Consider the following 27,967-nt stretch of genomic DNA (forward strand, 5'->3'; position numbering starts at 1 on the left):
TTATTTATTTATTTATTTCCCACCTCTTCCATTTGGGGGTAGAGGCAGGTAACAACAGATTTTATGCAGTACACAATACAAAAACAATAAAACCCACAAAACTCTGACTCACCCTCCCTCATGGGAGATTGAAGCGAGATAAATTGTCATGCAGGTAAACAGATGATATTTGGAACAGGGTTCACCCTCTAGCTGTGTGATACGAATTGAGGTTTCCCTTGAGGCAGTGGCATGGCATCAGATAGGGTTCTTGACTCAGATGCCCTGTTCCAATTGAGTTTTTGGGCCTGGTGGGGAAAAATATCGTATTATGCTTTGAATACTTTGGCCCCATTCAGACTGGCATCAAAAAAACTGGAAGGAACTGGGCTGATTCAGATGCCCCTCCCCTGAATCTCTCTGTTAGCAAGTGCCCACTACAAAAGAGGGGCATTTTAAATCGAATGCATTCTGTGCCTGCTGTGAAGGTGCCTGCTGTCAATCAAGTGATCATCATGGTGACGTTTTGCAGAGGCATCGGAAGTGTCCTCCCCCTCCTTTTTTTAAAGAGCCATGCACAAAATGCCCCAAAGTGTCAATTTTTTTAAAACCTCTTTTTTGTGTGTTGTGTGTATATGTGGGCATTTGGGTCAGATCTGCCCCTGTCCCCATTTTCAATCCCATGCAAGCTAATGCATCCCCCACTCCTTGCCCCCCAGAATGCCTCTTACACATGAAATAATAATAATAATAATAATAATAATAATAATAATAATAATAAATTCCTCACCTCAGAAATGCCAGAAAAGGATGCAATTGCCATGCATTCCTTTTTTGTTTGCCTTTAAAAGCAATTCAGGGCTGCCTCTGAATTCAGTAGCAAAAGCATGTATCATTTGTCTAATTGACAAGAGCAAAAAATGTAACATTCGCATTGTAGGTCTGCCCTTTGATTGTAACATTTGCATTCGCAACAGTTCCCCTTTGCTGGAAGCGAGCAGAGAATAGGGAAAGTGCACAAGCTGCTAGCCCTGCTCTATCTGCCTCAAGAAAACAAATCATGCGCATATTTGGTCAAAAATAATTTTAAAAAAATATGAAAGGGGAGGGGGTGCCTGATGTGAGCTCCGTTCGTGCCCTGCCTTTGACCTGACCTGACCTGACCCTTTTCCTCCTGCTAGAGGAGCTTTGCCATTGCCTTCCACTGAGGCTGAGAGAGTGTGACCTGTCAGTTCCAACTAAAGTTGACCCATGGAATGAATTGGGAATAAAATGGAAATGCAGCACAGGCATTCCTGTAGCATCCTCATATAACACAAATAATAATAATAATAATAATAATAATAATAATAATAATAATAATAATAATAATCCAGGAGCAAGAGGAAAGTAGAATAAGCAAGCACCCAAAAAATAATGCTCATAAGTTGTCAAAAGAGGCTGATTTCCCTACATGCCCCATCTTGGACCCACAGCCCTACTTCCCTGGGCAATCCTCCTTCCTTCCGACCTTCACCTCCCTTTCAGCTTTCTCCACCACTCCCACCTCCCTCTGACAATAATCCAGGAGCAAGAGGGAATGAAAGTATTATTATTATTATTATTAACCTTTATTTATAAAGCGCTGTAAATTTACACAGCACTGTACATACAATCCTTTTAATTGGACGGTTCTCTGCCCTCAGGCTTACAATCTAAAAAGACCCGACACAAAAGGAGAAGGGAGTGGCGGAGGGGAAGGGGCCTTTCTAGTAGGATAATACATATAAAATACATAGCAATACAGGAAATGATTCAATAAAACAGACAACAAAGAAACATCAAATAGCAAGTGACAGTTATGCAATGCCTGGGAACGCTTCTCTGAACAAGATGGTCTTCAACTCCTTTTTGAAGCTGGTTAAAGAAGTGATGGCTCTTGCTCGCGGGGGAAGAAGGTTCCAGGTAGAACAAGCAGCTCTTGCTCGCGGGGGAAGATGGCTCTTGCTCGCGGGGGAAGAAGGTTCAAGTAGAACAAGCAGCTTGATTTCCCTACATGCCCCAGCGTAGCCCCGCAACCCAATTCCCCCTGGAAATCCTCCTCCTCCTCCTTCCTTCAGACCCTCTCCTTCCTCGGGGATGCCCATTGACCCTTTCCCACAGCTCCTTCATCCTCCTCCTCCTCCTGCTCCGTTTTAGGATCCCCTCCATGGCTCCCTTCCTCCCACGGCCCCTTTCTCCTCCTCCTCCTCCTCCTTCATCACTTTCTCCACCCCCGCCTCTTTCTGACAGCCCTGTGCAGCCCAAAAGTCACCCCTGATTTCCCCCTTTCCTCCTGTCATCCTTTGCATACAGATTCCCCTTTTTTTGGCTCTTTCCTCCTCTTCCTCCTCCTCCTCCCCCCTCCCTTCTGATGATGGGAGGGAATGCTCCAACCTCTGCCCGCCCCCTGACCCTAATCCTTCCCTAATTTGCCCCAATCATGATCGAGGGCAAGTTCAAATTTGGCACAACCCAAGTCTTTTGAGAAAAGACAGATTTTAGCCCAAATCTGGATACCTTGGTGTAAGGGGCATTTCCTTGTGCAAGCTCCGACATGGATTGTGACGGAATTGGATCCAATATGAACTTCATGTGCAAGAATCGCTTTCAAACCCATTTTTTACTGTAGTCTGAATGGCCCCTTTGTTCTTGACATGCTACCCAGCAGTTATTCATAGTGGTTAGGAATCTGTTGCAGTCGCTCTGAAACAACAGGAATGAACCTCTTGGTTAGCTCTTGTAATCTGTTTTCTAGGAAGTTTAAGGAGAAAATTTACTTGTATGCATTTAGAACTTGATGCCATTGTTACTGCAGGTCTGAGGTGCTCTGTTTGATCAAATTGCCTAAGGCCTGTTCCGCACAGTCGTAAAGTATGTCCCCAGGATGTACTAGGGTTAGGAAAGTGCGTGCTTTACGCACGCCGCTAACCCTAGTACATCCTGGGGACGTACAAAATGGCGGCACCCATTCTACATGGGCGCAGCCATCTTGATGTAGCAGATGCGGCGCTAATGATGCCACGAGTACACCATTGGCACCTTGTGGCGTCATTGGCGCACCTCAACAAGAAGCGCCATTTTGGCACTTCTTTTTTTGCGGTGCCAGGGAGCCTCGCAGTTTGGCCGCTGGGCCTCCTCGGCGCCACTAATGACGGCGGCGGCAGACCACCACTTTCAGGTGGCCTGTAACGTGCCTAAGATACATTTTAATTGTTATAGTCTGTTGATGTGGATTAGGTGCTTCAATTAGCCTATCCTTCCAAATGAAAGCTTGACTTTTGTCTGTCTTGGCTAGTAAGAGCTGGTAAGGATATTCTTAATGCAGATCAAACACAGTCCTTGAATATGCATACTTTTCTCATACTGCTCATAACTGATATTATCTGTTTCCCCATGCCTATCAGCCACTAGCCTTGACACACTGTGTGTCTTCTTTGCTTGCCTTGTGAGCATTTTGTTAATGTTAGGCCTGTTCCTTCAGACTTTTCTAGCATGATGAATTATGCATCATGGTCTTCCTGGTTGAGATGTGGCACGAAGTGATTTGCAAGCTTTCTACTTTCCAATGTATTGGATACAGTGGTGGAAATTATGTTGACCGATATTGTTGTCTTCCCTAGGTTTCATTTTGTGAGTGTAAACAAAACCAACAAGGAGTTAACACCAGGAAAGAAATGCACAATGTGTGAGTCCATCTGTCTGCAGGCTCTTTGGGAGATAAATTGTGAAGGAAACCTTGGAGGAAGGGCAGGGAAACACTGAACTTGAAAAGAGGAGTTGTTATAACAAAGAGGGCAATGTCCTGCTTAAATCTCATATCCTGCCTCTGATAGATGTCATATTGTAGTAGAAGCAACGCCCTTTAACCATGCAGCGAATTCTGTGATGCTCTGTTAACATGAGAAACTTCTGCAAGTACCCCAGCAAACCATTTTATATTCTAGATCAGTGATTCTTAACCTTTACCAGATAACTGATTGTAAAAATCTTTTGTTTAAACACCTTTAATCTTTTTGTCAATAATAATAATAATAATAATAATAATAATAAACTGAAGGGGGGATGACACCACAAAAGGGGAGTGACACCCGGTGAGCGTCCCCCACCTCCCTGCCATGTGCTACGGTGCACAGCAGGGAGGGAGAGGGCCCAGCACCCCCGTCCCTGCCTCCCTAAGCTTTACTCTGACGTAAAACCACGAGGGACAGGGAGTTGGGAGTGGCTCTTTTTGGCTCCACCCCAAAGCCTCACCCCCAAAGCCCCACCCACCCCCACACAGGGTGACACCCTGGTATGGGATGCCATTGAGAGTAAGATCTGAGTCCATGAAGACTTTCCTCTGCAGTTAGATGTCTTCTATTCACTTTCCTGTCCCCTGCTGGGTAACTTCTTTACTTTCTTTGGTCAGCTGATTGCATTGGTTTTATTTGTTTCATGTTCTCATGCACATTTTGGCATGGGGTAATTTAGTTCCTCTTTTGATCTCACTAATCTAGAGGGTGGTAGGAGTTAATCTCTTAGGAATGTTTTGAGGATGGTAAATAAAGCAGGAAATTGTAACTTCCAGCCTGTCATTCTATGAAGTGTTTCTTGCATCTGCAGCAGTTGACTATATTACAAGGTAGGAACAGATTTGCTTATATGTTTCTGAGCCGCTGGTAGTCATTGGTCAGCTGCCATTACAGGGAGGGCAGGCAAGAGAGGTTTTCTGACTGCCATTGACTGAGCTGATCATATGCTAAAGAAGAGGAAGCAGGCAGAAAGTTTTTAGGCAGGAGTGGACAATGCATGTTCCCCTCCAACCTTATCCACATCAGCCCTAATTATTATAGTCCTTGGTAATGAGAGTTCCAAACCAAAGGCATCTGACGGGCCACAAGTTGTCTACTCCTGCCTTTAGGAGAGGAACGGAAAGTCAACCCCAAACACGGCAGGTTCAGGGAAAGGAAGATTTGACAAAGCAATGGTTAAAAAAAAGAGAGAAAGAAAACCCTACTCCTAGATTTGTTGGACAACAAGTCACATCATTCCCAAACAGAGGGAGGGAGATGGGTAGAGGAGAATGCTTAAGGAAGGAAATAAAACTCAGAGAAAGAATGGACAGGGAAAAGGGTGACACAAGGCCAGGAGCTGGAAAGATAAAGAAGTCTGAACAAGTATCTGTTGGAAATAATCAGACAAATCTTTGACAGTTGATCTGCAGTTTGCATTGCAGTATCACCTGAGTCTTTTCTGCAGGGCTAGTTACATTTCCACATAAACATTTCAAATGAAATCTTTTCCAGAGAAAGCTTTTTACTTTAAAAAAAAATAGGATACTATGTTATTTCCAAGAGACTCATCTTCTCTTCCCAGTTCAAGCTAAGCAGAGTCAGAGCCCCCATACTTGCTTTTTGTAATAGGAGGAATCCAGCATGTGCACGCGTGCACACACGTACACACACACACACACACACACAAAGACACTGTTTAAAAACTGCTTTTGAAGTACTTTTTAATTAGCGGTCATGATTTAGGGAAAGGCCATTTTAATTGATGAATTATTACACACATAAAAGATCAAATGAGTAGAAGGAATTGTACATTATGATTTTTAAACTCCAGTGTCTATTAGTAAGAAAGGGAAAGTGGTCCATAACTTTCATAGTATCTTGCCTGGCATACTGATATTTTTTAGGAAAGCTCTATCTCCAGGAATGTCCCATAGAAGGAATGGGAATCATACAGCCCTCCACACACTGTGGGACTGCAGCTTCCATCATTCCTCCCCACTGGTTATGATGGCTAATACCATTGGGAGCTGCAGTCCAATAACATCTGTTTGTTGTTGTTGTGACCTGCCCTTGAGTCATCCCTGACTCATGGTGACCCTGTGAGTGAGACACCATCAAGACCCCCTGTCCTCAAATGCTCTATATAAGTCCTGCAAGGTCAGGGCTGTGACTTCTTTGACTGCGTCTATCCATCTGGTGTGTGATCTTCCTCTTTTCCTACTTTCTTTCGTAGCATTATTGACTTTTCTAATGAGTTATTCCTTCTTATGATGTGTCCAAAGTATGAAAGTCTCAATTTGATCTTCTTGTCTTCTAGGGAGAGTTTAGGCTTGATCTGTTCTAGGACCCACTTGTTTGTCTTTTTGGTTGTGCACAGTATCCTCAGCACTCTTTTCCAGAACCACATTTCAAATGAGTTGATTCTACTTCTCTCAGCTTTCTTCACTATCCAGCTGTCACATCCATACATGATAATGGGGAATATAGTGGCTTTGGCTAGGATAACTTTAATGTTCAGTTTTATGTCTTTGCACTTTAGAATCTTGTCTGACTCCTTCATAAATGCCCTTCCTAGTTGCAGTCTTCTGATTTCTTGACTGAAATTTTTGTTCTGATCAATGTTTGATCCATGGTAGGGGAACTCTTTATTGTTTCTATTGCTTTGTCATCTATATTCACATTATGTAAATTTTCTGTAGTCATTATTTTTGTCTTCTTACTGTTCAACATTAAGTCTGCCTTAGCATGCTCTTCTTTTACTTTCTTTACTAATAGTTTCAAGTCTTGGTTGTTTTCTGCTAGTAGTATGGTGTTGTCTGCATTTCTTAGGTTATTAATATTCCTTCCTCCAGTCTTGATTCCACCTTCCTCTAACCTTCCTCTGCGTGTGATTCTTTCTGCATACAAGTTGAACAAGTAGAGTGATTAAAAAAAACTTGTCTGATCCCTTTGCTGTTTCTCCATAATCTATTCTAACAGTAGCCTCGTGTCCTGAGTACAGGTTTCTCATCAAGCCAATCAAGTATAGTGGCACTTCCATTTCTTTGCAAGCATTCCATAATTTTTTTGTGGTCTATGTAATCAAAGACTTTACTATAATCTATAAAGCACATAAATATTTTCTTCTGGAATTATTTGGTGTGCTCCATTAACCAACATACAGTATGTTTGCAATATGAACCCTAGTCCCTCTTCCTTTTCTTAATCCAGTTTGCACTTCCAGAACTTCTCGCCCATATATGGTAGGAGTCTCTACAAAGGATTTTGAGCATGACTTTGCTTGTGTGAGATATCAATGTTATGGTCCTGCAGTTCCTGCATTCTTTTGTGTCTCTTTTTTGTGTGAATTGGGATGTATATTGATCTTCTCCTGTCTGTGTCCCACTGTTTTGTTTTCCATATATTTTGGCAGATTTTAGTTAGAACTCAAGTTGTTCCTCTCTGTGTGGCTTGTAACATCTGTAGGATTGTACAATTCCCACCCCTCTCCTAAAGTTCCTTTATTAAGGCATAAAACTAATAGCCTTCCAATAATACAGTATCATCAGTCCAACTGAACCTCTCCATTTCATGTGTATGAAGTTGAAAAAGGAAGGCAGAGCTATCTGGATGTGAGGAGATAATAGTAACATTTTGAACTGGGTTTGTGCAAGTGAGCTATACAAAGAGATTCTGCAGCTTTGTAGTGACTAGAGTTAATATCTTAGTTGAGGAGTGGGGGAGAGAAGGAAACTGTTAAAGCTGACCTGCCCCCCCCCCTCTTTTTCTTTCCAAAGAAGAAAGATGAGGATAGGTCACAAAAATATCAAGAAAACGAGTTGCTGTGGAGATCTGTGCAAACCAAACAAAACTTAGGCTTGTGATTTATTTTTTAACATCTTTCCTTTAAAATCCAAAGGTGTCTGGTGATGTTATGCAAGCCTGTACTTTGTTGCTGGCATGGTTTCATTGCAAGCCAGAGCTACTCCCTAGTCAAGATTTCCAAAATAAGGAATGCTGTGGAATTGCATTGTGTTTGCTTTGAAGCTGGAAATGTTGCGAAGTCAGGAGTGTATCCGTTATGCCCCATGGTGCTGTGATGCTCTGGGATAAGGTTCAGCACTCTGCAAGAAAGCTTTCCCCTGAAAATAAGAGCCATCTGGCTGCTCTGTTGTAAACTCTGGGTCTCGCTTTGCAATTCTGAGTCAGAAACATGATGTTTTGCCCTTGGCTATCACTGAGGTGCACCAGAAAGAAAACCCACATCCTTCCTGTGCAACTGCAAACCTCAAAGCAGAGAGCACTTCTGACCCCAGCAAGCCTGCAAGCACTAGTGCTCCTCCTCTACCCAGCTCCCTCCCCATCCATCACACAGATCAAATCTCAAAGCCAACGCATTTGCTGGGACTGAAACATTTTCAGCTCTCAAGATAAAACAATGCTCAACATTTATGTAGTACCGTATATTTTTAAAACGCAAAGGACTCCAGTGTAATCACCTCCATAGTGCAGCTGGGATGCTGAAGCTGAGAGAACAGAGGGTTTACATTAAACCAACTATGACATTTGTGGATGATATATTTGAATGCAGGTCTTCCTGTCTCATCATTCATACTAGCAGGCCCTATCCTATCTTCGCTCTCAAGTTCTAAGGAGGAAAGGAAATGCCAACAGCTATTTGCAAATCTGGGTAGGATTTTATTACATGTAAACTATTTTAGAAAGCAATACTTTAAAAAAAAAACTTTAAATTTTGCTACAACACAGATCTCACAGCCACAGAGCCCTGTTCAGAAATCAATTAAACAGAAGGATTTGGATTTAAGACAGTTCCGTTCCTGTCAACTTTGGCTGCAAATAACAAGATTCTCCAAAGGTAGCAGCACACAGATCCAAAAAGTGGCAGAGATCCATGGTTTGCTATCTTTGGTTCTCCAGATATTTTGGATTTCAGTTCTTAGAAGAAACCCCAGTAGGCATGGCCAATAGCAAAGGATTCTGGGAATTGAAATCTAAATCATCTGGAGGGCAAAAGTGTGAGACTTATTGATACAGAGAACACTGACGCCACTTGCACTCTGGTTGCCCAGGAAAAAAACAACAACATTACAGCATGACACTTGTATTGTTCTCTCCCCCCACCCAACAAACATAGTTCAGCTGGATTTGGTTTGTGAGATAATCATGATGCTGAGATAGAAACAGTGCAAGAAGAAAACCTCAAGGATGCATAACTGCACTTAAGCTGGTTTAGACTCCTTTACACCAGTGGTATTAAGTCAACTGAAGTTTCAATGTGCCTGTTGGAAGGCTGTGAACTGCATTTAGGCAGTGAGATCATCCCTCTTTATTGGGCCTGTGTTGTTAAATGAGAAAGATTTCTAAAGCTGCAGGTAGGAGTTAGTTCATTAAACAATTAGTAAGATTAGGAAGTCTTTCTGGTGTATTGAACTAGATGCTATGAAAGACATCTCTTTACCTTTTTTGTAAATTAAGTGCCATGTCAGTAGTATAGCTGGAGGAGGGGTTGAGGGTAATGTACACCCAAAAAAGAATTCTGCCTCCATGAAATGTTTTATTCAGCCCCCACATTTCTGTCATTGCAGTAACTTAAAACCTAAGTTGAGCATTTAGAAATACAGTCTAGGCATCCAAATATAAAATATCAAGAAAATGTGAACATGGCAAATAGAAGAGTTCTACATGTGAATAATTTTCAGTGTCTCACTCTCTGCATTGTTATAAATTTGGGGAATGAAGAAAAATTTAAAAGAAGGGCCATAGTATTTATTAAGGGTACAATGCCATCATTCTGCCCTCCATCTCCGAATAATTGCAGCCCTGGAGCAAGATCTTGCCAAGGGCCTTAATTTCCTAGTCCCATTCTTACCCTTAAAAATGCCAAGAATGGAGGAACAACTGGTTTCAGACAGTTTTGTTTTGTTTATTTCAGGCACATTAATTGGGAAAGTAGGAAAATGAGGTTTATCTTTGTCCAGCCAATAATGTAAGCAACTTGACAGATTTATGAGGCATTGCAGCTGAGAGGTGATTCTTCATTTTTTTTTCTCCCTCCTCCAACCAGCATTGCTTGTGAAGGAGACAAGAAGCCAAATACTGTGCACAAATGGAAACTATTCCAATTTGACTCTGGGAGATGGACTACAGAAATGGAGCAGAGTTAGCCCAGCACAGAGTTGGCCTCTGTTGCCTGGTTCCTCTTCTTACCTTAATCCAAAGCGTTCAAAGTCCCACTAGTACAGGAAAAGGAACTCTCTGAACCGTAGGGAATATAAAGATGCAAAACAACAACTCTTTCCAAGGCTAGAAGGATTTTTCAAGGAGTTGTGCATTTTTGTCCTTGTAACCTTCTGTAATTTCAAGACCTCTTGCCATTGGGACATCTTCCCCATCTGATGCAACTCCCATGTGTTTAGTGTTCTTCCTCTGAAAGTTTCCCACTCCACTTGGCTGTTGCTCAATGGCTCACAAACTTGGCATTTCGTTGGAGCAGAAAGGAAGGACTGAGCTGCCCTCTGGAGGTGACAGAGTGTTCTCATTCATTTATTTAATTTTCCTTATCCATGAGCAAATTTAGCATAGTATTGCAGACTTAGAGTAGGAGGATCAAGTTTCAAATTAGAATCCAGACATCTCAGCTAAAATTGTTCAGTTATGAATTGCTCCATTTTGCTGTTCTGAATTCGATTTCCTTTCATTAGTTTTCTTGGTTCACCCATCACCCCACCCAACCCCAATCCAGTAAGTGAGTTTTCAGTTTGACTTGAAACTGTATGATATTTTATCAGAGGTTTCATATTTCATGTTTGAGCAGTTCTTCTCTTCCCCTACTATTTGACACAAAGAGGCAGTGGTTGGGCCTAGGATGGTCACATAGGCTTGGTACAGACTGGCGCTATGCACCGACCTGGGGCTGAAATTAGGGCTCAGGAGAGCAGAACGTCCACACGCTTCCGAATCCTACCGTGCTATCCAGGTGCCATCTGGTGTGCTCATGTTCAGATGCTGCGTATGCTGATGACATGCCACATGCGCCATTTCCAAATGGCATGGTGCACAAGGGATGTCACCATGCCACTCTAGGGCAGCAGTGGAGAAAGGAGCCGTGTTTTGCAGCTCCTTTTACATGGTGCATTGTTGCCGCATCATTTGGTTGGCGTGGCCACGATCTGAGGGAGAAAGGGGTGGCCTCTGTCCACCCCTTTACTGGCTGACAGTTGCTCTTCTCCACGACATCAGACAGAACCACTGGTATAAATTATCATTAAAGATAGAATGGGTGTGAGCAACAGGAAGGAGAGGCCAGGAAAACAGGGTGAGGGTGGGAAGAGCAGCACTGAAGCAAACAAGAAAACATTATAGGTATGGAATATGACAAGGAGTCCTGTGGCACCTTTATAGCTGGCAGGTTTCTCATAGCTTGAGCTTTCCTGGAGGCATTTGTAGGTCTGCAAGGGGTCATATGGCTATAGTAATGTTGCTCAGAGCAAACTATCCCAGTGACACCTTTTCACTCCTACAAACCAGACATTGTGAAAATCCCAAGGCATCAAGACATCTCAGCAAAGAGCTTTGACTATGTGCTGAGAAAAGCAAAGGTGATTATGCAAAGCAGAATGGCTTGCGTCTCTTGATTAGCTGGTGCTGTATATGTCTGAGTCATTTCCCACCACAGAGCACGCTTTTAAGACTCACCGGCTCATCTTAGATTGCTACAACATAATTGGAATGCAGACCACATTCTGAGCCATTCTTATAGCCACACTCTGCTTTTTTTTAGGGTGGGGATGTTCAATGCACAGTGGAACTACCGTAGATTCTGCCTTGTATGAAGGGGTTGTGTTCTCCCTGTGTTGGGCAGAGTTAATGGGTACACAATACACAGTCAAGCTGAGGCACCAAAATGACATTAAAGGGGTGGGTAGTTGGATGAAGTAGGGCGGCGATTTGAATTCCTTCTTTTAGCCAACAGTTTTCAGTCTCCCAAGAATAGCATTAAAATTGTTGTCAGAGGGCAAGGATGTTTTGTCAAAAAAACACCTACCTCTTCTGTCCACGATATGGTTTTTTCCCCCGGTCCCTAAATTTCTAGCATTGAAATAACTTAAAATGCCACCTGGGCATTTAGGAGTACAGTTCAGGCATCCAAAGGAAAGGGGCAAATTTACCAAGAAAATCAAAAGAAGATGTAAGAGCTCTAGGTGTGAATGATTTTTTAAAAAATGTTTCACTCTGCAGTGATAGAAATTCGAATACTGAAGGAAAATTTTATTGGTGGGCAGAATTCTTATTTGGGGAGGCAGTGTCCTCATTTTGCCTCCCTTCCATAGTTATACTCTCCTATGTTGGATGAAAATTTCTTAACTGAAATGCAGAGATTTATTCTGATGTTCTGTTTTTTCCTCAAAGTTCCACTGATTGCTGAACTATTTCTGAAGAACTGCAACCTGGGTTTAAGGTGGATCTGTGTTTTCTGGCTATCCTTATCAAACCTGCCAGACTTAGAAAAGGGCAACCAAAATGATCAAGAACCTGAAGTAATTCCTCGGTGAGGAAATGTTACACTGTTTAGGATTTTTGAGTTTAGGTGGGGGAGGAGGCAAGTCAGGGGAGATACAGTATGTTAGTGGTGCAGAGAAAGTGGGTAGGATGAAGCTTTTCTTCCTTTCTTGGGACATTAGAAATTTGGATCATTCATAGGAACGGATGTTCACCAATATCTGGTGATGGCCACCTACTTGGAGGGCTTTAAAGGGGGATTAGATAAATTCATAGAGGATAAGGCAGTCATCATCATTATATATTACTTCCAGTATCAGAGGAAGTATCCCTATCTATTCCAGTTTCTGAATAAGACAAGTAGGAAAGTGCTGTTGTCTTCATGTCTTACTCTTGGGGTTCTCATGGCCTCTGGGTAGCCACTGTGGGAAACAGGATGCAGGCAGGACTTTGCTGTAATCCAGCAGGCCAAAGGCAGCAGCTCCTGCTTGTCCTTACCCTCCTTCATTCAGTACCTATCTTTTCTTCCAGATGAAATCTCTTTCCTATTTTCCTTGGCTAAGAGAGCAATCATGATACAGGGACATGCTCATGAGTAAAGGAAAGAAGGTTAGGACAGGACAGAAGAGAGAAGTTGGAGATGTTCTATTAGTAGGATAGGGAACCCCCAGCAGGGCAACACAACCACCAAATAAACCCAGAGAAAGTTGTTGTTGTTGTTGTTGTTGTTGTTGTTATTGGCGGGATACAGATCGCCCAAAAAGGGGAGTTTCCCGCAGCCCTCGTTTGTTGAGCGAGGGAGCTGCAGCGGACAAACCATGCAGCTCCCTCGCGCAACAAAAATAAGATGCAAAAAGCGGCTTCTTTCTGCAGCGCCATTATGATGCTGCAAGGCACCAATGGTGCACTTGCAGCGTCATGAAGGCGCTGAGACGTGTGGATGCTAGGCGTCCATCACGTCAACATGGTGGCGCCCGTATGTACAGGGTGCCACCATTTTGACGTCCTAGTGCCATACTAGGGTTAGGGAGCGTCTAAAAACTACACTCCTGGGCAACCCTAGTACATAATCAGGACCTACTAAAAGGCCCATTTAAATCAGGCCATTGTTTACTTATATAGCAATTTGCACAGTGCTATACAAAAGTTCTGCAGGAATAGATAAACCACCAACAGCAGGCCATCAACTTTGATGCTCCAAGGCTAGTCTGGATATGGCCTTGGATCCATTGGGTCTAAAATACTTCCATTATCCCAAGAGACCCAAATATTAGTCCCTTTGCCTATGCTACAATTAACCAGTAGCAGCACTACAGAAAGGCATGCATTTTTCCTTGCTGAACAAGAATTCTCTGAAACTGCTCCATGCAGTTCTAGATCCCCTTTCTCTCTGTAAGTTTCATACATTAATTGCCTGTTCTGGGCCAGATACTGAATTTTCCTCTGCATTACAAACCTACATGAAATAGGAAGATCTGAATGTCATGGTGCTTGTGAAGGTATTTGATTGCATTTAGATGCATTTCTGAGCATCAGATTTCCCATACTGCAATGCTCATTCATTAGTAAGACTCAGCAGATCTAAAACACTGAATAACACTACTCACGAGTTCTTGTTGTTCACAGTAGCTGCATGCCATGCCATGGATGGAGAGCAAACCTTGCCAAGAAAACTCTATGATAGGCTTGCCATAGAGTTGCCATGAATTGGAAGAGACTTTAAGCCACAAAACAATAAATTCTACCCAATCATTCATCCCTTCTTCAACCAGCAGAAGGTCGGGAAGAACCTGCAGAGTTGGCTCTGTATCTCTGTTCAGTGGTGCAGCAATGTTGAATGGTGCAGCAATAGTGCAGGTGTGGAATGAATTCACAGAAAAGCAGCTCCTGTGATCCTGCTGCAGTATGGAGAGAGTCCCTTATTTTGGAATGGATTTCAATAAAGCTGTTTCAGAATGTGAAAATGCTGGACCTAGCCCCTTCCATGCAAGGAAGGTGGAGTTAATATAAATACTTTCCAAGGTCAATACATTTTGATAGTAGGCTGTTCCAGGCTGTTCCATAGCTCCTGTTGCCTCTGGCAAATACTCCCCCTTTGTGGACTTTCCTCCTATGTTAAATGCACAGATGCTTTTAAGGAAAACATATGTCTGAGTTTGGAAGAATGAAGACCTTGAAGATAGCTGAAAGCCCAATGTAGAATAGATCATATGACAGACACAAATTAGTGCCCTCCAAATATGTTCATTTTCAGCCCTCCTTATCCCAAAATTACAGTTGTAGTCCAAGATATGTGGAAGACACTAAGTGTGCACAAGCTCATGCATTTTATTAATATTATTGTTACATTAGATTCAGGAGAATAAATACAGACTATCTAACCCACACAAAGGGTGTAGCATGCCTTCACAATTTGTGATTTACACAGTTGAGAATCTAGAAGGAACATGGAGAATTATCTTTCTTGTGAAAGCCTTTTTGAGGGTCCAGAGAATGCTGGAAACTAAATGGAAGAAGGACACATGTTATGGTGTCATTGGTTTTTTGTTTCTGTTTTTTTAGCTTGCTTTGCCAGTGCAAAGTTTGAGACTGGATGGCATTGTTCTTCTTTTTCCAACCAACAGCAACTCTGACTCTTCTCTACTTTCTCTTTCCCATTTTGTCCCTGAAATCCTATGTGGTGGTAATAAATCCACTAGAACAAAATTTTTCAAGGAATAGGCAATATGAGTATGTATGTGCATGTAGCTAGGTCCTGGTTTTGACACTGATGATCACCACTCTGTATTTGTAATATGAGTTACTAATTATTTGCATGTGTGAATGGGGGATTGCAGAGATACCACTACAGATGGAAATCTACATCTCATATTATTTGAAGGACAATATAGTTCATGCATTCAGGTACCGACCTTCCCAGTGTACAGTAATCAAGTGTGGTGAAATCAAGTGATATTCTTGAAATCCCCCCCCCCACTACCTTTTTGCAATGGTTATAAATTCTGTAAACCTATGTTCTGTGGAAATATATAGTGCTGATATGTATTTAATAATATAAATAAAACTCTTAATAATTGCCAAGTGGTGTTATGAACTTTATGCATTGTTGTGAGTCTGTACAACAGTTATCTCTAAGAAACAAAAGAAAATTACATAAGAAATTGTCTGAAACTGGGTCAGACACTGGTTGATTTAGCCCGGTATTGTCTACTTTAACTGGCAGTGGATTTCCAGAGTTCTCAGATGGGGGATGGGTGCAGCCTATCTAGCTCTGCTGGCTGAGAGCCTTTTAGTTAGAGAAAATGGCAGGGAATTAATCTGGGACATTTTGTGTGCTAAACTGGTGCTCTGTGGCCCTTTGATGAACTGAATTAGGGCCCTTCCATTATTCCTATACTGAGCATGTAAGAGTGAACAAGGCTGGTTTTGCAACTCTTTTCTTATGTCTTGAAGTTGCCTGCTATCTTTGTAACCATCTTTAAAAGTATCCAGAAAAGTTTAAACTGCTTGCTGCTGCTGTCTCTGGAACAGCTCATGAGTCCAAAGCATAGGTCAAAATGCAGCTAATTTCCTGTTTAAACCCAATGAGGACATTTCATTGTTTGGCCTAATGGCCTTTGACTTATTTATCAGTTAACCCTCCCTTTTCTCCCCCTCCTCTAAAAGCCCAAATTCCATTTGATCCCCCTACTGAATTGCCTACAGTGGAAACAATATTTCACAAGCTACAACTATTCCCTTAAATTTTGCAGTAGTAGATCTGATGTTTGCTTGTTTAGTAGCTTGCATGCCTGCCTGGACATTGTAAGAAAATGTAGCTGTAAGGCTGAACTTTTGCAATGTGCTCTATATTGGGCTACATTTGAACCAAGATTGGAAACTTCTATTAGTTCAAAAGACAGCAGCCAGATTGATTGCTGGTACATCTAGGAGTGAGCATATCACACCAATATTAAAATCACTGCCAATTAGTTCCTGCACAAAGTACAATGAGTTGGTTATATTACCTTTAAAGCCCTACAAGGTTTGGGTCTGGATTACCTATGGGATCGCCTCCTCCCATATAATCTGCCCATACACTTAGATCCTCTGGGGGAAATTTACTTCACCTGCCTGGACTAGACTGGCAACTATCATCTAAAGGACCTTTTCACTGGCCAACTATAGACTGGAATGACCTGCCGGGAAAGATTCAACAGGTAAACGTGCTACCTGAATTTAAAACAATATTTTAATTTTTTTTGTTTGAATGATTTTAAGGTGCCCTATCTTTAACCTATGTGTTGAAATGGTTTTGTTTGTTTTCATCTATATCAGTGGTCCCCAAACTGTGCTCTTTAAGGTATTTTGGACTCTAGCTCCCAGAATCCCTGACTATTGGTCAACATGGCAAAGGCTTCTGTGAGCTGAAGTCCAAAATCTCTTAAAGGGCACTGTTTGGGGACCACTGATCTATATTGTACCCTTCTTCAAGTCTTAGGGAGAGGTGGGTAAGAAATGATGATGATGATGATGATGATGAAGATTAAGTGCTGCAAATTTGCAACATTCGCAGTCCCTATTCTTTCATGCTTGCAATTTCCTTGTGTTTACTTACAGGCCCTGGTCACACTGGCTTTTCTTTTAATTTCTTAGAAGACTGCTGCCTCTTTAAGTGTCACATGGCTGACATACATTCAATCAGAGAAGCTTTAACTGCATCGAGATGCAATGATTCAAAAGCTTCATCTGTTGAATTTCTGCCTTCTTTCTGTGTGTGTGTGTGTTACACATGCATTCAAGTCACCTGTCAATTTATGGTGGTCCAATGAATTGAATAGGGATTTTTTAGGCAAAGGATACTCAGAGATGGTTTTGCCAGTTCCTTAGTGCCTGCTTCACTGTAGGAAGGGAAAAGCTCTTGGCCCTAGACATAAATAGGTCTGCTCTGTGATTGAGTTTGTAAGCCCTCAAGATGAAAGATCCCCTCCAAGTTTGCACATTTTTGCCAGCAGAATGGGACCCCATCTGCTATTCTTTGTCTTCCTTGCTTTCTATGAAATGTTAGATAATAACAACATAAATAGTTTTCCCAATTATAATTTATTTAGCCTGGCTCACGGAAAGCTTTGAAGTTCCTTTTGTTAATCTTTGGGGCAAAGTTAGCCAAATTGAAATCATGTGTTGGAAGCTTACTTCTTCCCGGGCCCATTGAGCAGGCCAAGCATTATCATATTTTCCTCCATTTTTTCCACTCAGATATTAACTTATCATTTCCATGCTTCATCCCAATACATGTTCCACAACTTCTAAAATCCACATTAATACATTCTTCCTTCTTCTGGAAGATGACTACAAATAGTGTACAGTACTGCACATAGACAGTAAACACCCAAATAATTATTTTACAGATGTGTCTCTATTCTTATTCCCACACCTCTTTATCAATGACCTGGATGATAGAATTGGGAGCATACTTATCAAATTTGTAGATTACACCAAATTAGGAGGAATAGCTAATCCTCCAGAGGACAGGATCAAAATTCAAAATGACCTGAATAGACTTGAAAGTTGGGCCAAAGCTAACAAAATGAAATTCAACATGGAGAAATGTAAGGTACTGCACTTAGGGCAGAAAAATAAAATGCACAGATATAGGATGGGGGACACCTGGCTGAATGAAACTACATGTGAAATGAATCTTGGAGTCCAAGTAGACCACAAGTTGAACATGAGCCAACAGTGTGATGCAGCAGCTAAAACGGCCAATGCAATTTTAGGCTGCATCAATAAAAGTATAGTGTCTAGATCAAGAGAAGTAATAGTGTCACTGTATTCTGCTTTGGTCAGGCCTCACCTGAAATATTGTGTCCAGTTCTGGGCACCACAATTTAAAAAGGATGTTGAGAAACTAGAGCGTGTCCAAAGGAGGGTGACTAAAATGGTGAAGGGTCTGGAAACCATGTCCTATGAGGAACGACTTAGGGAGCTGGGGATGTTTAGCTTGGAGAAAAGAAGATTAAGAGGTGATATGATAGCCCTGTTTAAATATTTGAAGGGATGTCATATTGAGGAGGGCGCAAGCTTGTTTTCTACTGCTCCAGAGAACAGGACCCGGAGCAATGGATGCAAGTTCCAGGAAAAGAGATTCCAGCTCAACATTAGGAGGAACTTCCTGACAGTAAGGGCTGTTTGACAGTGGAACACACTCCCTCAGAGTGTAGTGCAATCTCCCTCCTTGGAGGTCTTTAAACAGAGGCTGGATGGCCATCTGTCGGGGATGCTTTGATTTGGATTTCCTGCATGGCAGGGGGTTGGACTGGATGGCCCTTGTGGTCTCTTCCAACTCTATGATTCTATGACCTATGAGGAAAATGCTTATACAGGTTGATTTTTCCTTATCTGAAATGCTTGGGACCAGATGTGTTTTGGATTTCATAGTTTTTTAGATTTTGGAATATTTCCATATACATATTGAGATAGCTTTGAGATGGGACCCGAGTCTAAACATAAAATTCATTTATGTTTCATATACGGCTTATATACACATAGCCTGAAGGTAATTTTATAAACAACATTTTTAATAATGTGCATGAAACAAAATTTGTGTACACTGAACCATCAAAAAGCAAGGATGTCACTATCTCAGCCACCCATGTGGACAAGCTTGGATTTTGGAATTCCAGATAAGGGAGACTCAACCTGACAACAAACAGGGTTGAACACGGGGGCTATTTTTGTGGAAAGCCTATGCTCTGTATTCCTCCATGATTGGTAACTCACAGAGGTTCTCTTACCATATTTACCTGAGATCAAATATGGTTATAGGTTTATTCTAACCATCTTTACAGGAAATTAAGTAAAAAGTATTTCCTTATAATGATATGATCCTGTGCAGGTTGGACAGTGGATAATCCCTTCAGTCAGTTTAGGCATATTTAGCTCTGCCCAGGATTAGTCAGTGTAGTAGGATGGCACCTAAAAAATCCATCCTATGTTCCAGCTAAGATAGGTACGATGAGTGTATCTATCCTACTCAGTTACAACAGCATGATATACATTAATGACTGAACAATCTTGGGATTTGTAATATGAAATACTTTGACTTCTCTGCCAGAGACAGTTCAAGTCCACTTCCCCTAAAGTACAACACTAATAGAGCTCCTTATGAGGGAATTGTGTGAAATTCCACAAATAATAATCCCCAGGATTCCACAGAATTCATCACAATTGAATCAAAGTGGTATCAAGTTCTGTAATTGTGTAGTTTGGATGCAATTATCTGCTTACCTCTGCTTACCTTTGCTATAAACCATTCACAATGGAATCCTAAAGTTGTATTCAAAGATATCCATTCAGCTTTAAAACTAAACCTCCCCATGTGCCCCTATATTGAGCTTCAGAGTGTTGGAGGATCCACAAGAACAGATGGAGAGGCTATGTTGGGAGAGAAAATACAGAAAGGGAAAGACCTATTGCATATCACGTTGCCCTTATGCATGCCCACTCAGAAGGAAATCACATTGAGTTCAGTGACTCTTATTCCAAATTCAAAAGGATATATAGGATTGCAATGTCCATCTACTGATCTCCAGTGAACCCAGTTGCCATTCTAAATGATTACTACTTTGTGCACAACTTTTTGCACTACTGCTATATTTCCACTCTGTTTGCTCACTCTGTGTTACTCAAGAAAGTGTGTTGTTTTCAGTCCCATTTGGTGTTTTTGAGGCACCCATGTCTTGACAACTGGAAGAGTTTTGATAATCTTCCCTGATGGGTGAGAATGAGCACCAATGCTTTGTGTGGAAAGAATCTTTCTGGGATGGGAGAGAGTTAGTAGGGAGGTGTGCATGGATTATAGAAATCTGCAGATGCATGTTTCCATGTAGACAGATGGTGGGAATGGATCTGTTTGTGAATGGAAGATCAGTTTCAGCTCTGGAGGTGTGTGCATAGTCATTTCAGAATTGAACATGAAGAGAATCTCATTCACAATAACGGAAATACAGATATTGACAGCTTGTACATGTGTTCAGTATAATAATAATAATAAATAATAAAATTTTTATTTTTATACTGCCCTTCCAAAGATTAAAAAAACAACCCCAACCCCACATCCTTAAATAAGGAGATGGGGACAACTATTGAATAGCACAACCCTTCAGTATAGTTTGACCAGAGGATTATATGCTCCAAACCATAAGTCAAGTAAAGCAGGGTTTGGAACAAGAGTTTCCCATGTTTGTGTCCAAGACGTCTCACTCACTGCTACCCCTAGCAGAAGTAGTGTTTTTGCTGCTGCTGTGATAATAATAGTAATTCCAATCTTTGTGTTGTAACACATGGATGCCTGCTGATTCTATTCCTTGACTTGAGTCCTCTAGTCTGAATTAGGACTGGTGCTTTGGAAATGCAGCCTTCTATTCTTCTGCACGTTTACTAAGAAAGAAGGCCCTCTGAATTCAATGGGACTTGGCCCCAGGTAGTGTGTCCTATTAGTATTGCAGCTAAACTTGGAGGACTTTGTAGGGCTGTAGGACCTTCTCCTTGGGAAATTGATCTGTGTTTTGCTGGAGCCAGGAGGGCATACAGTCTGATCCAGTGTATGTTTACTTGGAAGAAAGACCCACTTATATGGTGCATCTTTTTATTGTTGTTAACTGCCCCTGAGTTGGCCCCCAAGTTAGTAACCGTGAGGATGACATATCTCGAAAATCCTATCATCTACTGCTCTGCTTTGGTCCTGCAGATCCAGGTTCATAACCTCCCTGGCTGAGTCTAGCCATTTGGCATGTGGGTTTCCTCTCTTTCTATTGCCCTCTACCTTTCCTAGCATTATTGTCTTTTCTAATGAGTCATGCCTTCTCATGATGTGGCCAAAGAACAATGGCCTCTGTTTCATCATCTTGGCATCTACAATGTAGAAATAATGCAGTTTGCACTTAATGCACTTTAATTCCCATGGTGCCATCCTACAGAATCCTGGCACTGGTACTTTTGTGAGGCACCAACACTCTTTGCCAGAGAAGGCTAAACACTTTATAAAACTACACATCCCAGGATTCCATGAGTTAACAATATTTCTACAGTGTAGATGCACCCAGAGACCAGTGGGGCTGGCTCTTGGAAGCCCACCTAGGATTGTGGAGCTGGGCTGCAAAAGAGAGAGAGAGAGAGAGAGAGAGAGAGAGAGAGAGAGAGAGAAGGGAAACTTATTTGTAAAGACCGAGTGAAATTCATGAGATTTATTTTACAGTAAACATGTCTGGAGTCAGGATATGAGTTTCTGAGCCTGCCATAAGCAAATGGTTCATCCACCAAGTTTCTCTCTCTCTCTCTCTCATACACAGACACACACACATTGCTGCTTCCATGGTGGTAGGATGCAAAGACATACTGTAGTAGTGTTACTCTGGAAAATCAGTGCGCCAAGGAAACTTGTGGTGCTACCAGAACCTTTGGGCGTCCTGCTGCTTCCAGAGCCACCTGGGCCCCATCCGGCCAGGCTTTCTCCTCCTTTGCCACTAGCCCCAGTGGTGTGCTCTTCCCTTCCCCGCCTCCTGCCCATCTCCTGGGGCTCTCCTTGCCTAGTTGTGGGATGCTGCTAGCCCTTAGTCAGAGGATGACAATGCGCCTTTGATCATTGAGGAGGCTTCTGGGCCACGTGACCCAGGAAGGGGCGGGGCCTGCTCAGTGAACATAGCCAGGAGCCTGGAGAAGAAGGTTCAGCTGCTGGGGTGAGTTCTCTCTCTGCAGCACTCCCTGCCTTTGTTCTTGGGCAGAGCAGGCAAACTTTGCCTACAGCTGGGAAGGGGAAGTTGCTTCTCTCTGCCTTTCTTTTTCTGCCTTCCCTTCCTGCTCCAGGTTGCTTTGTGCAGAGAGAAGGGGGGAGGGGGCATGGGGCAGGAAGGGTGGACTGGAGCAAGGGAAGAAAGGTTGGGTGAGCCAGGCAGGGGGGCGCGGTGAGTTTCAGGCTTCCTTCCTGGGCAGGTGAAGGGGTGCCTGATGTGGGGATGGGAACCAGAGAATCAGCCTGTAGACTTTATTCCCCCTTTCTTTAGCCTCCTCTTCAGAAGAAAGGCATGCATGAAGAGCGAAGCCGGCACTGGAAGGGAATTCAGTTGCCATGTCTTGACCAGATTGCTTTGCTGCGGGAAGAAAAGGGCTTTGTGCCTCACAGCTATCTCTTTGTAAATATTTGGCCAATGGTGCCTTGAGTGTGCTCATTGCTGCCTCTGCTGAGCGCCTTCCCTCTGCCCCCGCCTTCCTCTGGGGGGGGGGTTGCTCTCTGAAAAGAAGGGACAAAACTCCACTGTCCTTCCCTCCCCTTCCCCCAGCCCCCCAGCCTTCCCTCCCCCTTACGCCTTATTATCTAGCCATCTGGCTTGAGAAAGCACACTGGGAGCGCCTGCGTTTCCCTGCCCTTGCAGAACTTAAGTCCCAGAGGTAGGTGTTGGACTTGGTCATCCTTTGGCTTTGAAACTTTATTAACTCTTCCTCGGGGAGGCTCTCCTTCTTTTTCTCCTTCCTTCCTTCCCTCCTCCTCTTCCTCCTCCTCTTCCTAGGGCAACCACACTGTGAGGCTTTGCTCAAAACAGGGCAAGAAATTTGTCTCCCCCCCCAAAAAAAAAAAATTAATGCGGGTTGGACAAAGGAAGCTGACAGATGAGTTTCCAGGTGAACATTTCTAGCCATGTGTTCTTACTGTCAAGGCAGCTTTGACTTATGGCTACCCTATGTGTGGGAGACCTCAAGAGCCCCAGTCATTCACAGCTCTGCCCAGGCCTTGCAAGCTCAGGATCATGGCTTCCTTGGCTTTGTTTAAATATTTGAAGGGATGCCTTATTGAGGATGGAGAAAGCTTGTTTTCTGCTTCTCCAGAGAATAGGAACCAGAGCAATGGATGAAAGCTACGGCAAGAGATTCCACCTCAACATTAGGAGGAACTTTCTGACAGTAAGAACTGTTAGACAGTGGAACACACTCCCTTGAAGTTTGGTGGAGTCTCCTTCCTTTGAGGTCTTTAAACAGAGGCTGGATGGCCATCTGTCGGGGATGTTTTGATTAAGAGTTCTTGCATGGCAGAATGGGGTTAGACTAGATGGTCCTTGTAGTCTCTTCCAACTCTATAATTCTATGATTCTATGACTGAAGGAATCACCTGTAAAATGTATAATAAGGAACATTTCAGAACATGTGGAAATTGCTAGACAGCCAACTCTTCTTCTCATTGTGGTATTGCGGACTGTATGGAGCATCCCTTAATAACAGAGATAACTCTGGGCACCCTTCTTGAAATGATTGGGGGCACTGGAAGTTGTCCATGTGCTGTCCAGTTATTCCCAAATGGAAACTCTACTACTACCCCTTGGAGAGCCAGCGTGGTGTAGTAGTTTGAGTGTTTGACTCTGAAGACCAGGGTTCAATGCCTGCTTGACCATGAAACCCACTGGGTGGCCTTGGGCAGGTCACAGTTTCTCAGCTTCAGGGGAAGGCAATGGTAAACCTTCTCTAAACAAATCTTGCCAAGAAAACCCCATGATAGATTTGCCTTAGGGACACCATACATCCTTAATGATTTGAAGGCACACAACAACAACAAATTACCCCCCCCCCAAACAATAGTTTTAATTTGGATATACTTTGTAGCAATATATTGGTGTATCCAGTTCTTGTTGGGGCCTGCTGCATACTGGATGCGGGAGGCCAGGCACATTTCTTTTTCTGCCTCAGAGTCTACTTCTTAATCTGTTTTTTAAAGGCCTAGACGATCAATGGTACTCAAACATTTTCTCCTTGGGACTCGCTTTCTGTGGATGTCACACATACTCCACTCAACGTTGTATAGGAATAAAAATATTCTGTTTATTTAATGTGTGTATTTTAATTTTTCACATTCATGTATATCCATATATTAACATTTTATAAGGAAATAACTTGATTAAAATTAGAACACTTTTATTTAAATAAATTCAATATTTAATTCAACGCATGTGTACATTTTACACATAAAAAGTTTGGAAAAAGGAGGAGGGATCGGAGCCTCCAAGACTTCCCCATCCCTTGATCAACCCTCACACTCTCCCTGAGAGTCGCACCCCACCGTTTGAGAACCATTAGCCTAGATGACCACATAGGTAGCATGGTGGTTGGTGGAGAGCTGCAGCTATTTCTTTTGCAAGTGCAAAGAAATGCATTTTGAAAGGCAGTGTAGGGAGAGGAAACCAAACTTTTCTGAAAGGGCCAGACAGCAATGCCCCTGTGGTTTCTAAGAGTGCACTGACTGAAGCAGTGTGAAGGGACATAGGTGTTAGTGTTCCTGTAAGTGCCCTTTGCAGTCCTTTTCACAAGACATGTACACAGAGACATACCTTCCTCAAATAGTTTCTAAAATAACTATGTCCATGAAACCTCTCGTGAATGCAGGTTCATTGGGAGAGACCATGTATCAATCGTGGATGAAGTTGACCTCCTTGTAATTTTCAGGGAATGGAAGGGGGAAGGAAAGAACTTTACTCTTGTTTGTCCAAGCCATCAAACAGAATCTATTGGTTACCATTACATCTCACCTTCTTGTCTCCCCTAACTATTCAGCCTCTAAATTTGTAGGGTCTTTGTGGCAAAGATATGTCTTACTTACAGTATTTAATTTGTATTTCTCTTTTAAAGTGTCATGCTGGGTGATGGCTCTGTATAGAGGATGATAAAAAGAAGCTGAGCTGGTGGGCTGTCACCCATCTGTGTAGTTTTGGTCTCAGTAATTTGCATGAATGTGATGGTTGCCAGTGTACATCCTGTAAATGAAGGGGTTTTGAAGAGGATTGCAAGTATGGTGTTAGCTTGGCAATTATGTTTTTGCAGCTTACTCCACAAACTCATTTTATACCAGATGTTGCTTAAGAAAACCCTATGAAATTCATATGGTCACCATAAATCAGCAAGTGACTGGAAGGCTTGCACATGCAAGGCTCTCCAAAGCTTTACTTGCCTAGTCCTGTATCATTGGCTGGGTAGGGCTGATGGGAATTGAAGACCAAAGTATCTGAAAGGTCAAAATTTCCTTACTACTGGCATGTGCTAAGGGCCAAAGTAGACGGCCCAGAAGGAGCGATATCCAGCTGCAATCACTCCGGGACTGCAGCTACCATACAGCCTGCTCCCAAAGCAGGTCACCACTGTGGTCCCAAACAGGCCACCAGCAGAAGCAGATTAAATCTGTTCCTTTTGCCGGCAGCTTCAGGCCACTTTGGGGGCATGCACTGTCTAAACACCACAACCCTGAACCAGCCAAAAGCCACTCTATTTGGCCCGTCTGTTTCAGGCCTCAGTTCTTCAACTGGGCATAGCTGGAGGGCTGACAGTAGGCTTCATTACATGCCAGCAATGTCCTTTTCCTATTCACAGAGGCCAATTGGCCTCTTTCATTATAAGAGAATAACCAGAGACGAGTCAGATACTTAAATGGTAACAGAAACTAGTTTAGTCTGCCTGTACTGTGTGATCTGTAACAGACATGAAAGTTGTCATGCTTAAGCAATAACACAAGTTTCAAAGGAAGACCCCAGCATGAAGTAGTTGAGTTGGAATTATTTGCAGATTTGAGTTTTTTCAGAGTGAGACACAACAGGCGTGAAGGCTGTCAACTGAGGGTGGAATCATGTTGTTGAACTGCAGTTCCCAGCAGCCTTTGCCAGCATGGGTGGTGGTGAAAGATCACATGATTCCCACCTTTGCTGCAAACCTATATTTAATGGGAAGTCTCATTTCATTTATTAGAGCTTACTTTCCAGAAGGCCTGTACAGTGCACTCTTGGTACCTGCTGGGGTTTAGTAGTAGCCTGTAACCCCACTTCGATCCATTGGGAGAGGCGGGGAAACATAAATAACATTTTTTTATTAGTTCCAGTCACAGGGGTTGGCTGTACAGGCCACAGGTGTGGATACCAAAGTCATTGATGGTCAAGTCCCATTATACAATGGTATAGGAAAATGGTGTTCCCTATATAAAATAACAAAATCAAGGTTTCCTTTTGAAGATTTTAAAAAAATATATTTTCAAGTCATGTATGCTTGAGTTCTAATTATTTAATCCAGAATCCATGAATATGGATGACCGACCTGATACTGTTGTTAACTGCAATCAAGTTGGCTTTGACATGTAACAACCCTATGAATGAGAGACCTCCAAGACCCCCTGTTATGTTACTCAGGTCTTGCAGACTCAGGGCCCTGGCTGCCTTTATTGAGTCTGTCCACCTGTAATACTATCTTTCTCTTTTCCAACTGCCTTCCACTTTACCAAGTCTTATAGTCTTTACTAATGAGTCTTGTCCAAAATATGATAGCCTTAATTCAGTCATTTTCAAACTATAAATTTCACTACATTCTTTCTCCTGTTATCTGTGTCCACTGGAAATAACATGTCCTGCTCTGGATGCAGAGATCCTGGCCCTTGGCAGTTTATTCCACAATAAATCTGATGGACTTCAAAGTGCAGTCAAATGCTTTACTATTTTTTGCTGCAACATACTTGCACAACACAGTATTTTTGGTGTCAGTGTCAGTGCTGCAGATCCTTTTCATTGATTTTTAAAAAAAAGTTTTCAGGAGAACTAAATTACAACAATAGTTGCTTGTTGAATCTTTCTATCCCTCCAGAATAGGGTAGGCCTTGGCTTTGTTGTTTGTTGTTAACTGTCCTTGAGTCAATTGCTTCCCATGGTGACCCTGTGGATGAGACATCTCCAAGACTCCCTGTCCACTGCTCTGCTTAGGTCCTGTAAGCTCATACCCGTGTTCTCCTTAATAGAGTCCATCCATTTAGCATGTGGCCGTCCTCTCTTTCTGCTTCCATGACCCATTTGTTTGTCCTTTTGGCCATCCACACAATCCTCAGCACTCTTCTCCAGCACATCTCAAGTGAATTGATTTGCTTCCTGTCTTCTTAACTGTCCAGTTCTCATATCCATACATGGTAATATGGAATACAATGGCTTGTATGATTTTCACTTTTGTGCTCAGTTGTATATCTTGGCATTTTAGAATCTCTTCTAGTTCTCTAATAGCCACCATCCCCATTTTTAATCTTCTTCTGACTTCCTGCCTGCAGTCCCCATTTCTATCAGTGTTTGATCCCATGTATGACATCTCTTTTACCATTTCTATTTCTTCATTATCTAGGTTAACTTTGTCAAGATTCTCTGTTGTCATTGTTTTGTTTTCTTTATGTTCAACAATAGGCTTGCATTTGTATTTTCTTCCTTGATCTTTCTTAGTAGTTGTTCCAGGTCTGGGGGTTATTTTGCTAGTATTATGGTATCATCTGCATATCAGATTGTTGATATTGCTTCCTCCTATTTTCACTCCTCCTCCTTCTTTGTCCAAGCTTGCTTTTCTTACAAGTTCTGCATATAAGTTGTACAGATAGGGTGATAAGATGCACCTTTGTCTGACCCCTTTGCCAATTGACAACCATTCTGTTTCTCTGTGTTCTGTTCTGACAGTAGCCTCTTGTCCTGAGTACAGATTCCTCATCCAGACTATCTGATGTGCTGGCACTTCCAAATCTTTAAGGGCATTCCATAGCCTTTCATGATTTATGCAGTCAAAGGTTTTGCTATCGTCTATAAAGCACATGCTGATTTTCCATTAGCCATCATAAAATAATAATAATAATAATAATAATAATAATAATAATAATAATAATAATAATA

The 27,967-nt window shown here is 42.3% G+C and overlaps 1 protein-coding gene across 5 annotated transcripts in view; it reads left to right on the top strand.

The window, feature by feature from the left end:
• SEPTIN9 (septin 9) overlaps window positions 1–27,967 on the top strand; it is a 337,055-nt gene that overhangs the window by 232,253 nt on the left and 76,835 nt on the right. The window contains exon 1 of one of the 5 annotated variants that reach the window (XM_042448798.1): window positions 21,930–21,991. The exons of 3 other annotated variants lie outside the window; for them this stretch is intronic. The gene's annotated coding sequence lies outside the window, so the exon portion shown is untranslated. Of the gene's footprint in view, window positions 1–21,929; window positions 21,992–22,677; window positions 22,701–27,967 lie in introns of those variants that run through there. One more of the 5 variants, XM_042448799.1, reaches the window with a different exon arrangement.

This window comes from Sceloporus undulatus, chromosome 2, assembly GCF_019175285.1.
Source record: "Sceloporus undulatus isolate JIND9_A2432 ecotype Alabama chromosome 2, SceUnd_v1.1, whole genome shotgun sequence".
NCBI lineage: Eukaryota > Metazoa > Chordata > Lepidosauria > Squamata > Phrynosomatidae > Sceloporus > Sceloporus undulatus.